The sequence below is a fragment of the Hyaena hyaena genome, unplaced genomic scaffold (genome assembly GCF_003009895.1).
Source record: "Hyaena hyaena isolate Hyena2069 unplaced genomic scaffold, ASM300989v1 scaffold_1221, whole genome shotgun sequence".
Lineage (NCBI taxonomy): Eukaryota > Metazoa > Chordata > Mammalia > Carnivora > Hyaenidae > Hyaena > Hyaena hyaena.
This window is the reverse complement of record NW_024081857.1, coordinates 1-10,141: the sequence shown is the minus strand read 5'-3', so window position 1 is coordinate 10,141 and position 10,141 is coordinate 1. Positions and strand designations below refer to the sequence as shown.

At 34.1% G+C, this 10,141-nt stretch overlaps 1 pseudogene; it reads left to right on the top strand.

The window, feature by feature from the left end:
* Positions 1–1,258: 1,258 nt before the first annotated feature.
* On the top strand, positions 1,259–1,600 carry LOC120224681 (annotated as a pseudogene).
* Positions 1,601–10,141: the final 8,541 nt, after the last annotated feature.

Genomic DNA, 10,141 nt, shown 5'->3' with positions numbered 1-10,141 from the left:
TGTTAAACTGATTACTAGTTATTTTATATTTTGGCACTATTATAAATGTAATATTCTTTATTTTACATTCTAATTATTTTTTAATATATAAAATGCAAAGATATTTATATATTAACTTTGCATCTTGTAACTCCAAGAAATTAAACTATTACTTTTTTTTTAATGTTTTATTTATTTCTAGGAGAGAGAGAGAGAGACAGTGTGAGCAGGGGAGGGTCAGAGAGAGAGGGAGTCACAGACTGAAACAGGCTCCAGGCTCTGAGCTGACAGTCAGCACAGAGCCCGACGCGGGGCTCGAACCCACGAACCGCATGATCATGACCTAAGCGAAAGTCGGAGGCTTAACCGACTAAGTCACCCAGGTGCCCCAAACTATTACTTTTAATACATTTTACCTTGGAACATCATGGGTTTGAACTCTGTGGGTCTACTTCTATATGATTTTTTTTGATACAGTACTAGAAATATATTTTCCCTTATGATTTTTCTTAATAACACTTTCTTTTCTATATTTTATTATAAGAAGACAATATATAATACATATATACAGTATATAATACATACATAATATATGTTATGTATATTGTTTATGTTATCAGTAAGGCTTTCGGTCAATATTAGGCTATTAAGAGTTGTTTTGGGAGAATCGAAAGTTATATCTGGATCTTGGACTATTCTAGGTGTCAATGCCCCAATCCCTGTGTTTTTCAAGAGTCAACTGTAGTTGTTTTGTGGCATCCTTAAAATTTTGCTATATAAACCATCATATCTTATACAAATATTTTTACTTATTTTTTTCCATCTTTATACCTTTTACATCATTCATTTTCTTTTTGCATACCTATGACCTCCAGTGCAAGGTTGAATGAGAATAATGAGGTCAGACATCTTTGCTTTATTCCCAGTCCTAGAGAAAAAGTTTCAGATATTCTTCCTAAAACATGAGGTCAGCTGTAGGTTTCTCATAAATGGTTCTTAACAGTTTGTGGAAGTTCTTTTCTGTTATGTCTGAGTTTTAAAAATTCCTTAGTGCTGGGAATGCTTGGGTGGCTCAACTGATTAAGTGTTCAACTCTTGGTTTCTGCTCAGGTCATGATCTCATGGTTTGTGAGATCTAGCTGCATGGTGGACTCTGCCCTGATGGTGCAGAGCCTGCTTGGGATTCTCTCTCACTGCTCCTCCCCCACGCACACTTTCTCTCTTTCTCTCAAAATAAATAAATATTCAGTAAAAAATACTTAGTGCTGAATTACGCTAAATGGAGAAAGTGGCCACGGGCAAGCTGCCCGTCAACCACCAGATCATCTACCAGCTACAGGACGTCTTCAACCTGCTGCCAGGTGTCAGCCTCCAGGAGTTTGTCAAGGCCTTTTACCTGAAGACCAACGACCAGATGGTAGTGGTATACTTGGCCTCGCTGATCCGTTCTGTGGTCGCCCTGCACAACCTCATCAACAACAAGATCGCAAACCGGGACGCAGAGAAGAAAGAAAGGCAGGAAAAAGAAGAGAGCAAAAAGGATAGAAAAGATGACAAAGACAAAGAAAAAGAGAAGGAAAAGAGTGACTGAAAGAAAGAAGAGAAAAAGGAGAAAAAATAAAACCTGTAGCTTTTTAATTTGTAAATTAAAATCTTATAAACTAGCTCAAAAAAAAAGGGGGGGGGCGCCTGGGTGGCTTAGTCCGTTAAGCGTCTGACTTTCACTTAGATCATGATCTCGCGGTTTGTGGGTTCGAGCCCCGCGTCGGGTTCTGTGCTGACTGCCAGCTCAGAGCCTGGAGCCTGTTTCAGTCTGTGACTCCCTCTCTCTCTGATCCATTTATTTAAATGATCATGTTTTCCTTCATCTTGTGAATATTGAGAATTGTATTGAGTTTTGAATGTTAAACCAGTCTCGCATTACTGAGATAAGTTCAACTTGGTTATGATATGTTGGCCTTGTTACATATTGATGAGTTTGATTTGCTAATATTTTGTTATGGATTTTTGTAAACAGATTCATGAAAGACATTTATCTGTAGTATTTATTTCCTCAAATGTATTTGTCTAGTTTTGGTATCAGGTTAACAGTGACTTCATCAAATGACTTCACCTATTTTCTGGAAGAGTTTGTACAGCATTGGTATTTCTTTCCTTAAATATTAGGGAGAATTCATCAGGAAAGCCATTTGGGACTGGACAGTTCTTTGTTGGAGCATTTTAAACTACTTTTATATTTCTAAAATTGATACACTTATATTTTCTCTCTTTCATGTTAATATATATTTTTAAGCAAAGAACAGTTTTACCTTATTTTAATTATGAACATCTCTCCTTTTGTTTTTATGATTTAAAGCTACAACAGTATTTCTCACAGAGCCATTTCCACTTGAATTGCTCTTTTTCCTTTTAAGGATATATAGTATTCTTGAGGGCAGGGACAATGACATTTGTATTTGTTCTCAAATGCTTTCCATAGTGTCTTGTGCAACAGTGTTCAGTAAATATTTGTTTATTTAAATGAGTGAATAAATTAACTAATATAAAAAGTCTGTGATAAAACTTTAATCCATTTATCTTCCCTAAGTCAGAGTTTTTTTCATCTATAACATGAATGATTGCATATGAATATTATTTAGTTTCCAGTTAATTCTGGAATCCCTTGAAATGTATTTGGATGTAAGAAAAGGAGAAATCAACAAGAACTTTTTCATTCATATCTTAAAGTCTCTCATTCACACAGATTTCAGTCTTTCTCTCTTTTTATTCTTTCCAGGTGAATGTATTAATATCTACATGTAGCTCTATTCTGGATCTATGGTAATTTTTTTACTCTATATTTTAATGATAAAGTTTAGAAATAAAAGGGACTAAGAAGAGATCTAATCAAAGCTCATCACTGTGCAAAACAATTAATTGGGTCTCAGAGAAAGTGTTTTTCCACTTCTGTTAAGTGACCTTTTGCTAAATGTAAAATTCTCTGAGTAAGAGAATAGAAAGGTTACTACGGGTGACAGTAGAGCTAAGGAATTTGAAGTTACTCTCTTCCTCCCTCATGTTCACTTATCTTTTGGAACGGAAATATGGAGACCAAATAAGATTTAAAAGATAACTGTATGCGGCAGCCAGGAGGGTAAAAATATGTTAAAATAAACATAAAAGATTTAAAATCAGGTACAGTTTCTTCTACCCTCTCACCATGGCTTTTCTACAGTGTAGAATTAAAACATATTTTCTCATTGTTTCTCCTTTAACGTGTTATTTATTTCAGTGCCAGTCAGAGAATGTAAAGACTCCATGTTTCTTACAACTAAGTTCCACAGTGAAGTTGTAATTATTTAATATTGTGATTTATAAATATGTATAAATATATGTGTGTGTGTTTATACCCACACTCATGTGCAATTCTTATTCAGAGCAATAATTGTTTTATCTCCCTGGAAAAAAATAACATTGCTTCTTGAAACCATAAATATTTACAGTTAATACACCTATTTCTCTTCGTTTCTCTCATTGCTGTAAAAGAAGGCAAGTATCTAAGGATACTCATATACAGCTAACCTGAGTATTGGCCTGTACCCTGCAACATTAAATCATTTTCTAAAGTAAACTGGTTTTTACTTAAATACCTCTATGATTAATTAAATAATCCTTTTAAGGTTCAACTCATAAAGTAAGCTAGAAAAAGAATCTGTCTCAAGTTGTCCAGTAACTATGTTGTGATAAAATGAGGTCTTGAGTTTCCACAAATGGGGAAGAACACTGGTCAGGCAGCTGTTTCCTATGATTAGAAGCACAACAGAAGTACACCGATAGTACTGGTGGCAGATAATTAAATTGCTCAATTTGTGTCCATTTAGAATCTTGCTTATCTTTAATATCATATGACAGCACTGTTAGTTGCATCACATGCTAATTGAGACTGCTTGGTGAAAAATAAAAACTGACAAAACATCTTTTTAGTTTAATGGAAGTATTATGTGTAAGAGAGATGAAGATAGAAAGAATAGAGGAAAATAAGAAAAAGGATGCATTGTCTTTCATTTTACATTCATTCTATATATAATTCTATATTGCTGATTTTTATTCTAAGAAGGAAATAAAAACAGAGTAGGACTAGTCTTTGGTTTCTATAGTTGAGATATTTTTCATTATATATATGCATTTTATATATAGATATCTATATAGATATATAGATATCTATATATTTATATATCTATATATATATTTTTATACTTACATAAAAATTTATTTATATTTTTATATTAATATCATATAGATATATAAATATATCTATATATATAAATATATGTATATTATATATATATAGAATAACATTATAAATTTTCTTCTAATTTATAATGTTCACAGGATTTAGATTATTTCTAGGAAATGTTCTAGGAGTATGCATTTTGTCCTGCATCTGTGTCAAATTATAGATAAAAGAGAGAAGAAAAAGTGGGAGAAGCATAAGATGAATTTTGAAGAATATAAATAAATTTTGAATAGATAAATTACTGTGGATGAATATTAACAGTCTAAAAAATGATATTATTTGTACATACTTTGAAACATTTAGCTCTCTTTTATTAGTTGAACTTCATTTCCCTTGGGTTTAAATTGGGCTCTTATTAATAAAATAGGTCCATGTGGTAGTTACATTAAAGCTTTAAGCCAGTGGTATATTAATAGTAAGTAAGTATAGTGTGGTAATGTTCCACACTGATAGGGAGGTACCTACCTGGTAGTACAGATGGTGAGTGGAGCCCAGCTTTGTCTCAGGCAGTCTTGTTCTCTGCTCTTCATTAGAACATTATGCTGCCTCTCACATGGTAAAAATATTTAACATTCATTACAACTCTTTGGTTATAATGCCATCAGTACCTTTCACAAGGTCTTATCTTGGGTTCTGCATGTGTTTGTGGTTCTAAAATTGTCATTCCTGTGTCAAAAAATATACCTTTGGGAACTTAGAAGAGAGCAATAAAAAATAAGCAATTTAGATGTTCAGCCATCTTCTTGCTCCCTAATCACCTAGATGCTGGTATACTGATTATAATGAATTGATATAATCAATCGATTCCATCTTAAAAATTACCAAATGTATAATTGTACCTTAAAAATAACATTCAAAACATACTTTCTATATTGAATAGATGTATCTTCTATTTAGAAAATTAACCCTGGGTAAAATATGTATATAAAATTAATACTGAGTCAAAATTAATATATTTCTATGACCATTGAGCCTTGGAGATAGCAGTTAATTAGGAAAATAATGTAATTATTTTTAGTGGCATTAAGGAGGACATTAAAAATTATATTTCTATTCCTGTGACTAACACCTCCTGGAATTTTAATGACAAAGATAGGTAGATTCGATTTTAATATAATCTGGAAAAATAACCTCTTGAAAAATATATCCCCTGAAGTTCTACGACAGAAAAAGGAAAAAAAAAACAACCCACACAACCAATCAATATTGAAACAAGATATATACTACTAATCTCTAGAGAAATAACACCAAGAGAATATATGTTTGAAATATTTCTGGAAATAATCAAATTGTCTGCTTGGAATCTTTACTAAAATATAAAAAATAAATAAAGAGTGGCTTAAACAATAAATAATATTGTGTGGGAAGTTACTTACAAACAGCTTGCTTATTATGACTCCTTTATTCATAGCTTCCCTGCCTTTCTTATACATGAGATAATGTATGTAAAATGTGTCACACATAGTTGATACTCAATTGAATTAGCTTTTGCAGTTGATGGTTTCATCATTTTCAGAGCCCTCTACTGTTTTTACTTAAAATAACAAGCTTAAAATAAGGGCTTAAAATAAACCCTAGCACATTTGCATGTCAGTTCACTGAAAAGTGTGCATTGATTGGTTTAGTCTGGTTGTTAATAGAGAACAGAGAATCTCAATTCAATTTTGAAATTTTAGAATTACATTTTAAAAGCACTATAATTTGTTTGATAGAGCAAAATAATTATTTTCTAATAATTTCTGAAAAAACATCATAAACAACAGCTATGTGAATTATTTGAAAAGTTATATACTGCTGTTAAACTAATAATTTTATTATAACAATAATTTTAATATTAAATTATAATTCTGATATTCTTCTATTAGATATAATCTCTAAATATTTTGAAAACAGTTTCAAGTGCTAGGTCAAATTTACTATCCCCAGAAAGTAATTTACTGGAAAGTGAGTTTGAATAGTAGTTAAATTTCAATCAGACAAGCTACACTGATAAGGAAATTATATTCCTCCTCCTTCCTATCCACTTTAACCACTGTGAAAGCACAGGCCTTATTTTTAGTTATAATGTATCCACTTGATAATACTTATTATTGTAATTCACGAGGTCATTTCTCATCTTCATTTTGTATATTAGCACAATGCCTGGGATAGTGGTGGGGGAGAGCAGGGGTAATATCTACTACTTAAGAGCAAGGGGGATTCCTGAGATTGGTAGGATTTCTTTCCCACTTGCTTTCTTTCTTATTAAATTGTGAGCTAGCAGCTGCATGTTTGAGCACCAATTCCTTGGTTTACAGAGAAATAGCACATCTCTTAGGATAATGCTGCTTTGAAAAGGAGATGAGAGAATCCTGTTTGTATGGCCTTGATGCAAATTACATTCCTTGTATCTTTCAGTTCATACCACATCTGTGAGTTGCCTGCACACATCTTCCCAGAAAAGGGTAGAAAACTTATTTGAACCCCAAAGGAAATATTAAAATACTAAGCTTAGTAAATGCTTTTTCCCCCATTAGGATTATGTACATGTTCTTGGTAAAAATTGCACTCTACAAATATCGCCAGGAAATATTCTTTTTCTGCTGCTCTAGTGAATTCTTTAAAGCCAAAGACTGTTAATTCTGCGTTCCATGACAATGACCAAGAAAAATGTAAAAAAAAAATGCATAAGGAAAATTAAGGATTTGGCTTTAGCCTTTTCCTTAAGAATTGGGAATAACAGTACAGATTTTGCATCTCTTTATGGGATTGACAGATAGTTCCTGGAAGAGTAACTAGGAGGCATTTTAGATGATTAGTAAAGTGAATGACAAAGACCACATCCACTCTCAACCACCTTTCCCTTTTATTTTTCCAGTGCAGAGACCAGATATACTAACTACTCACCCTTCCAACATGTAGCTAGATCTAGTCAGATAACTTTTCAATAAGTGAAGCAAAATATGCTCAATAGTTTCTAGGAAAGCTTTTGATTTCCTGACAAAGGAGATATACTACTGCTTCTTCTCTTCCTTGGTGTTTTGAATGGCATGCAGTACTTTCAACTGCAAGAGCCATTTTCTGAACATGAAAAAGGCTAAGAGAATCACAGAGGACTTGTTTTGATATGTGTGATAAACATGAGATATAACGCCCACAATCTCCTTTAAGGAAGAACTGGCTGCTAGCTGTCAGGAGGTTTCAGCAGACAGCATACAAACATCAGCTTTTTGGGGTCTATCTAATTCAGCTGTTGGGGGTCACCTGGCCATGGCCACACTCTTCCAATGACAGAGCAAGATGGTTTATACTCTGAGGCAAGCACAGACATTTCAGGCCAACACAAGACCCCCCGATATGGTGTTCACTCCAGGGCTCCCTGACAGTATGTCTGGGGTTATGTTGGATGTGCATTACAGTTTTCATTTGCCCAATCCCGCTTCCTCTCACTCCAACTAGGTGCTGATCCCTATGAAACATCTAACACCCCAAACGGTATCTTGGCCTCTCTTCCAGAGAACCCAACCAGCAATAACAAAAACAAAAATGAGAGTCATCTACTTTCAGATATTTTGCATGTGAAAAAACAACTTATTTAAACTATAGTTACTACAGCAAAGTTCACAGTTACCTGCTGTGAAATCATTCCCAGCTGTTACTGGGAGATTGGTGCATAATTTTTTTTTCCACTTAAAAAATTTTTTTAATCTCTTTTTTCTTTTTGATTTACATCCAAGCTAGTTAGCATATAATACAATAATGATTACAGGAGTAGAATCCAGTTATTCATCCTCTACATATAAGACCCAGGGCTTATCCCAACAAGTGTCTTCCCTAATGCCCCTTGCCCATTTGGCCCATGCCCCCTCCCACAACCCTTTCAGCCCTCAGTTTGTTCTCTGTTTTTAAGAGTCTCTTAAGTTTTATCCCTCTCTCTGTTTTTATATATTTTTTGCTTTCCTTCCCTTATGTTCATCTGGTTTGTATCTTAAATTCCACATGTGTGAAGTCATATATTTGTCTTTCTCTGACTAATTTTGCTTAGCACAATACTCTCTAGTTCCAACCACGTTGTTGCAAATGGCAAGATTTCATTCTCTGATTGCTGAGTAATTTTCTCTCTCTCTCTCTCTCTCTCTCTTTCTCTCTCTCATATGCATGCCACATCTTCCTTATCCATTCATCCATCGATGGACATTTGGGCTCTTTCCATATTTTGGCTATTGTCAAAAATGCTGCTATAAACACTGCAGTGCATAGGTCCTTTCAAAACACACCTGTATCCTCTGGATAAATACCTAGTAGTGCAATTACTGGGTCATAGGATAGTTCTATTTTTAGTTTTTTTGAGGAATCTCCATACCGTTTTCCACAGTGGCTACACCAGAATGCATTCCCACCAATAGTGCAAAAGGATTCCTCTTTCTCTGCATCCAACATCTATTGTTGCCTGAGTTGTTAACTTTAGCCACTCTGATTGGTGTGAGGTGGTATCTCATTGTAGTTTTGATTTGTATTTCCCTGATGATGAGTGATGTTGACCATTTTTTCATGTATCTGTTAGCCATCTGGATGTCTTCTTTGGAGAAATGTCTATTCATGTCTTATGCCCATTTCTTCACAGGATTATTTGTTATTTGGGTGTTAAGTCTGATAAACTCTTTATAGATTTTGGATTATTAGTCCTTTATCTGATATGTCATTTGCAAATAGCTTCTCCCATTCCATGGCTGCCTTTTAGTTTTGCCAATTGTTTCCTTCACTGTGCAGAAGATTTTATCTTGATGAGGTCCCAATCATTCATTTTTGCTTTTGTTTCACTTGCCTCCAGAAATGTGTTGGGTAAGAAGTTGCTGCAGGCAAGGTCAAAGAAGTTTTTTCCTGCTTTCTCCTCTAGGATTTTGATGGCTTCCTGTCTTACATTTAGGTCTTTCATCCATTTTGAGTTTATTTTTATGTATGGTGTAAGAAAGTGGTCCAAGATCATTCTTTTGAATATTGCTGTCCAGTTTTCCCAACACCATTTGCTAGACAATCTTTATTCCATTCTTTCCTGCTTTGTCAAAGATTAGTTGGCCCGTTTGTGGGTCCGTTTCTGGGTTCTCTATTCTCTTCCATTGATCTAAGTGACTGTTTTTATGCAGGGACCATACTACCTTGATGATTACAGCTTTGTAATATATCTTAAAGTCTGAGATTGTGATGCCACCAGCTTTGGTTTTCTTTTTCAGGATTCCTTTGGCTATTTGGGAACTTTTCTGGTTCCATACAAATTTTAGGATTGTTTGTTCTAGCTCTGTGAAGAATGCTGGTGTTATACTGATAGAGATTGCATCAAATATGTAGATTGCTTTGGGCATTATTGACATTTTAACAATATTCTTCCAATCCTTTAGCATGGAATATTTTTCTAAATTTTTTGTCTCCTTCAATTTATTTCATAAGCTTTCCATAGTTTTCAGTGTATAGATTTGTTCACCTCTTTGGTTAGATTTATTCCTGGGTATTTTATGAGTTTTGGTGCAATAATAAGTGGGATCAATTCCTTGATTTCTCTTTCTGATTGCTCCATTACTGGGTATAGAAATTCAACCAATTTCTAGGCATTGATTTTATATCCTGCAACTTTGCTGAATTCATGTATGAGTTCTAGCAGTTTTTTGGTGGACTCTTGATTTTCCATATTGAGTATCATTTCATCTGCAAAGAGTGAAAGTATGACTTCCTTCTTGCCAATTTGGATAGCTTTTATCCCTTTGTGTTGTCTGACTGCTGAGGCTAGAGCTTCTTTTTTTTTTTTTTTTTTTTTACAAATAGTTTATTGTCAAATTAGTTTCTACATAACACTCAGTGCTCATTCCCAAAGTGCCCTCCTCCATGCCCATCCCCCCCTCCCCCCCACATCCA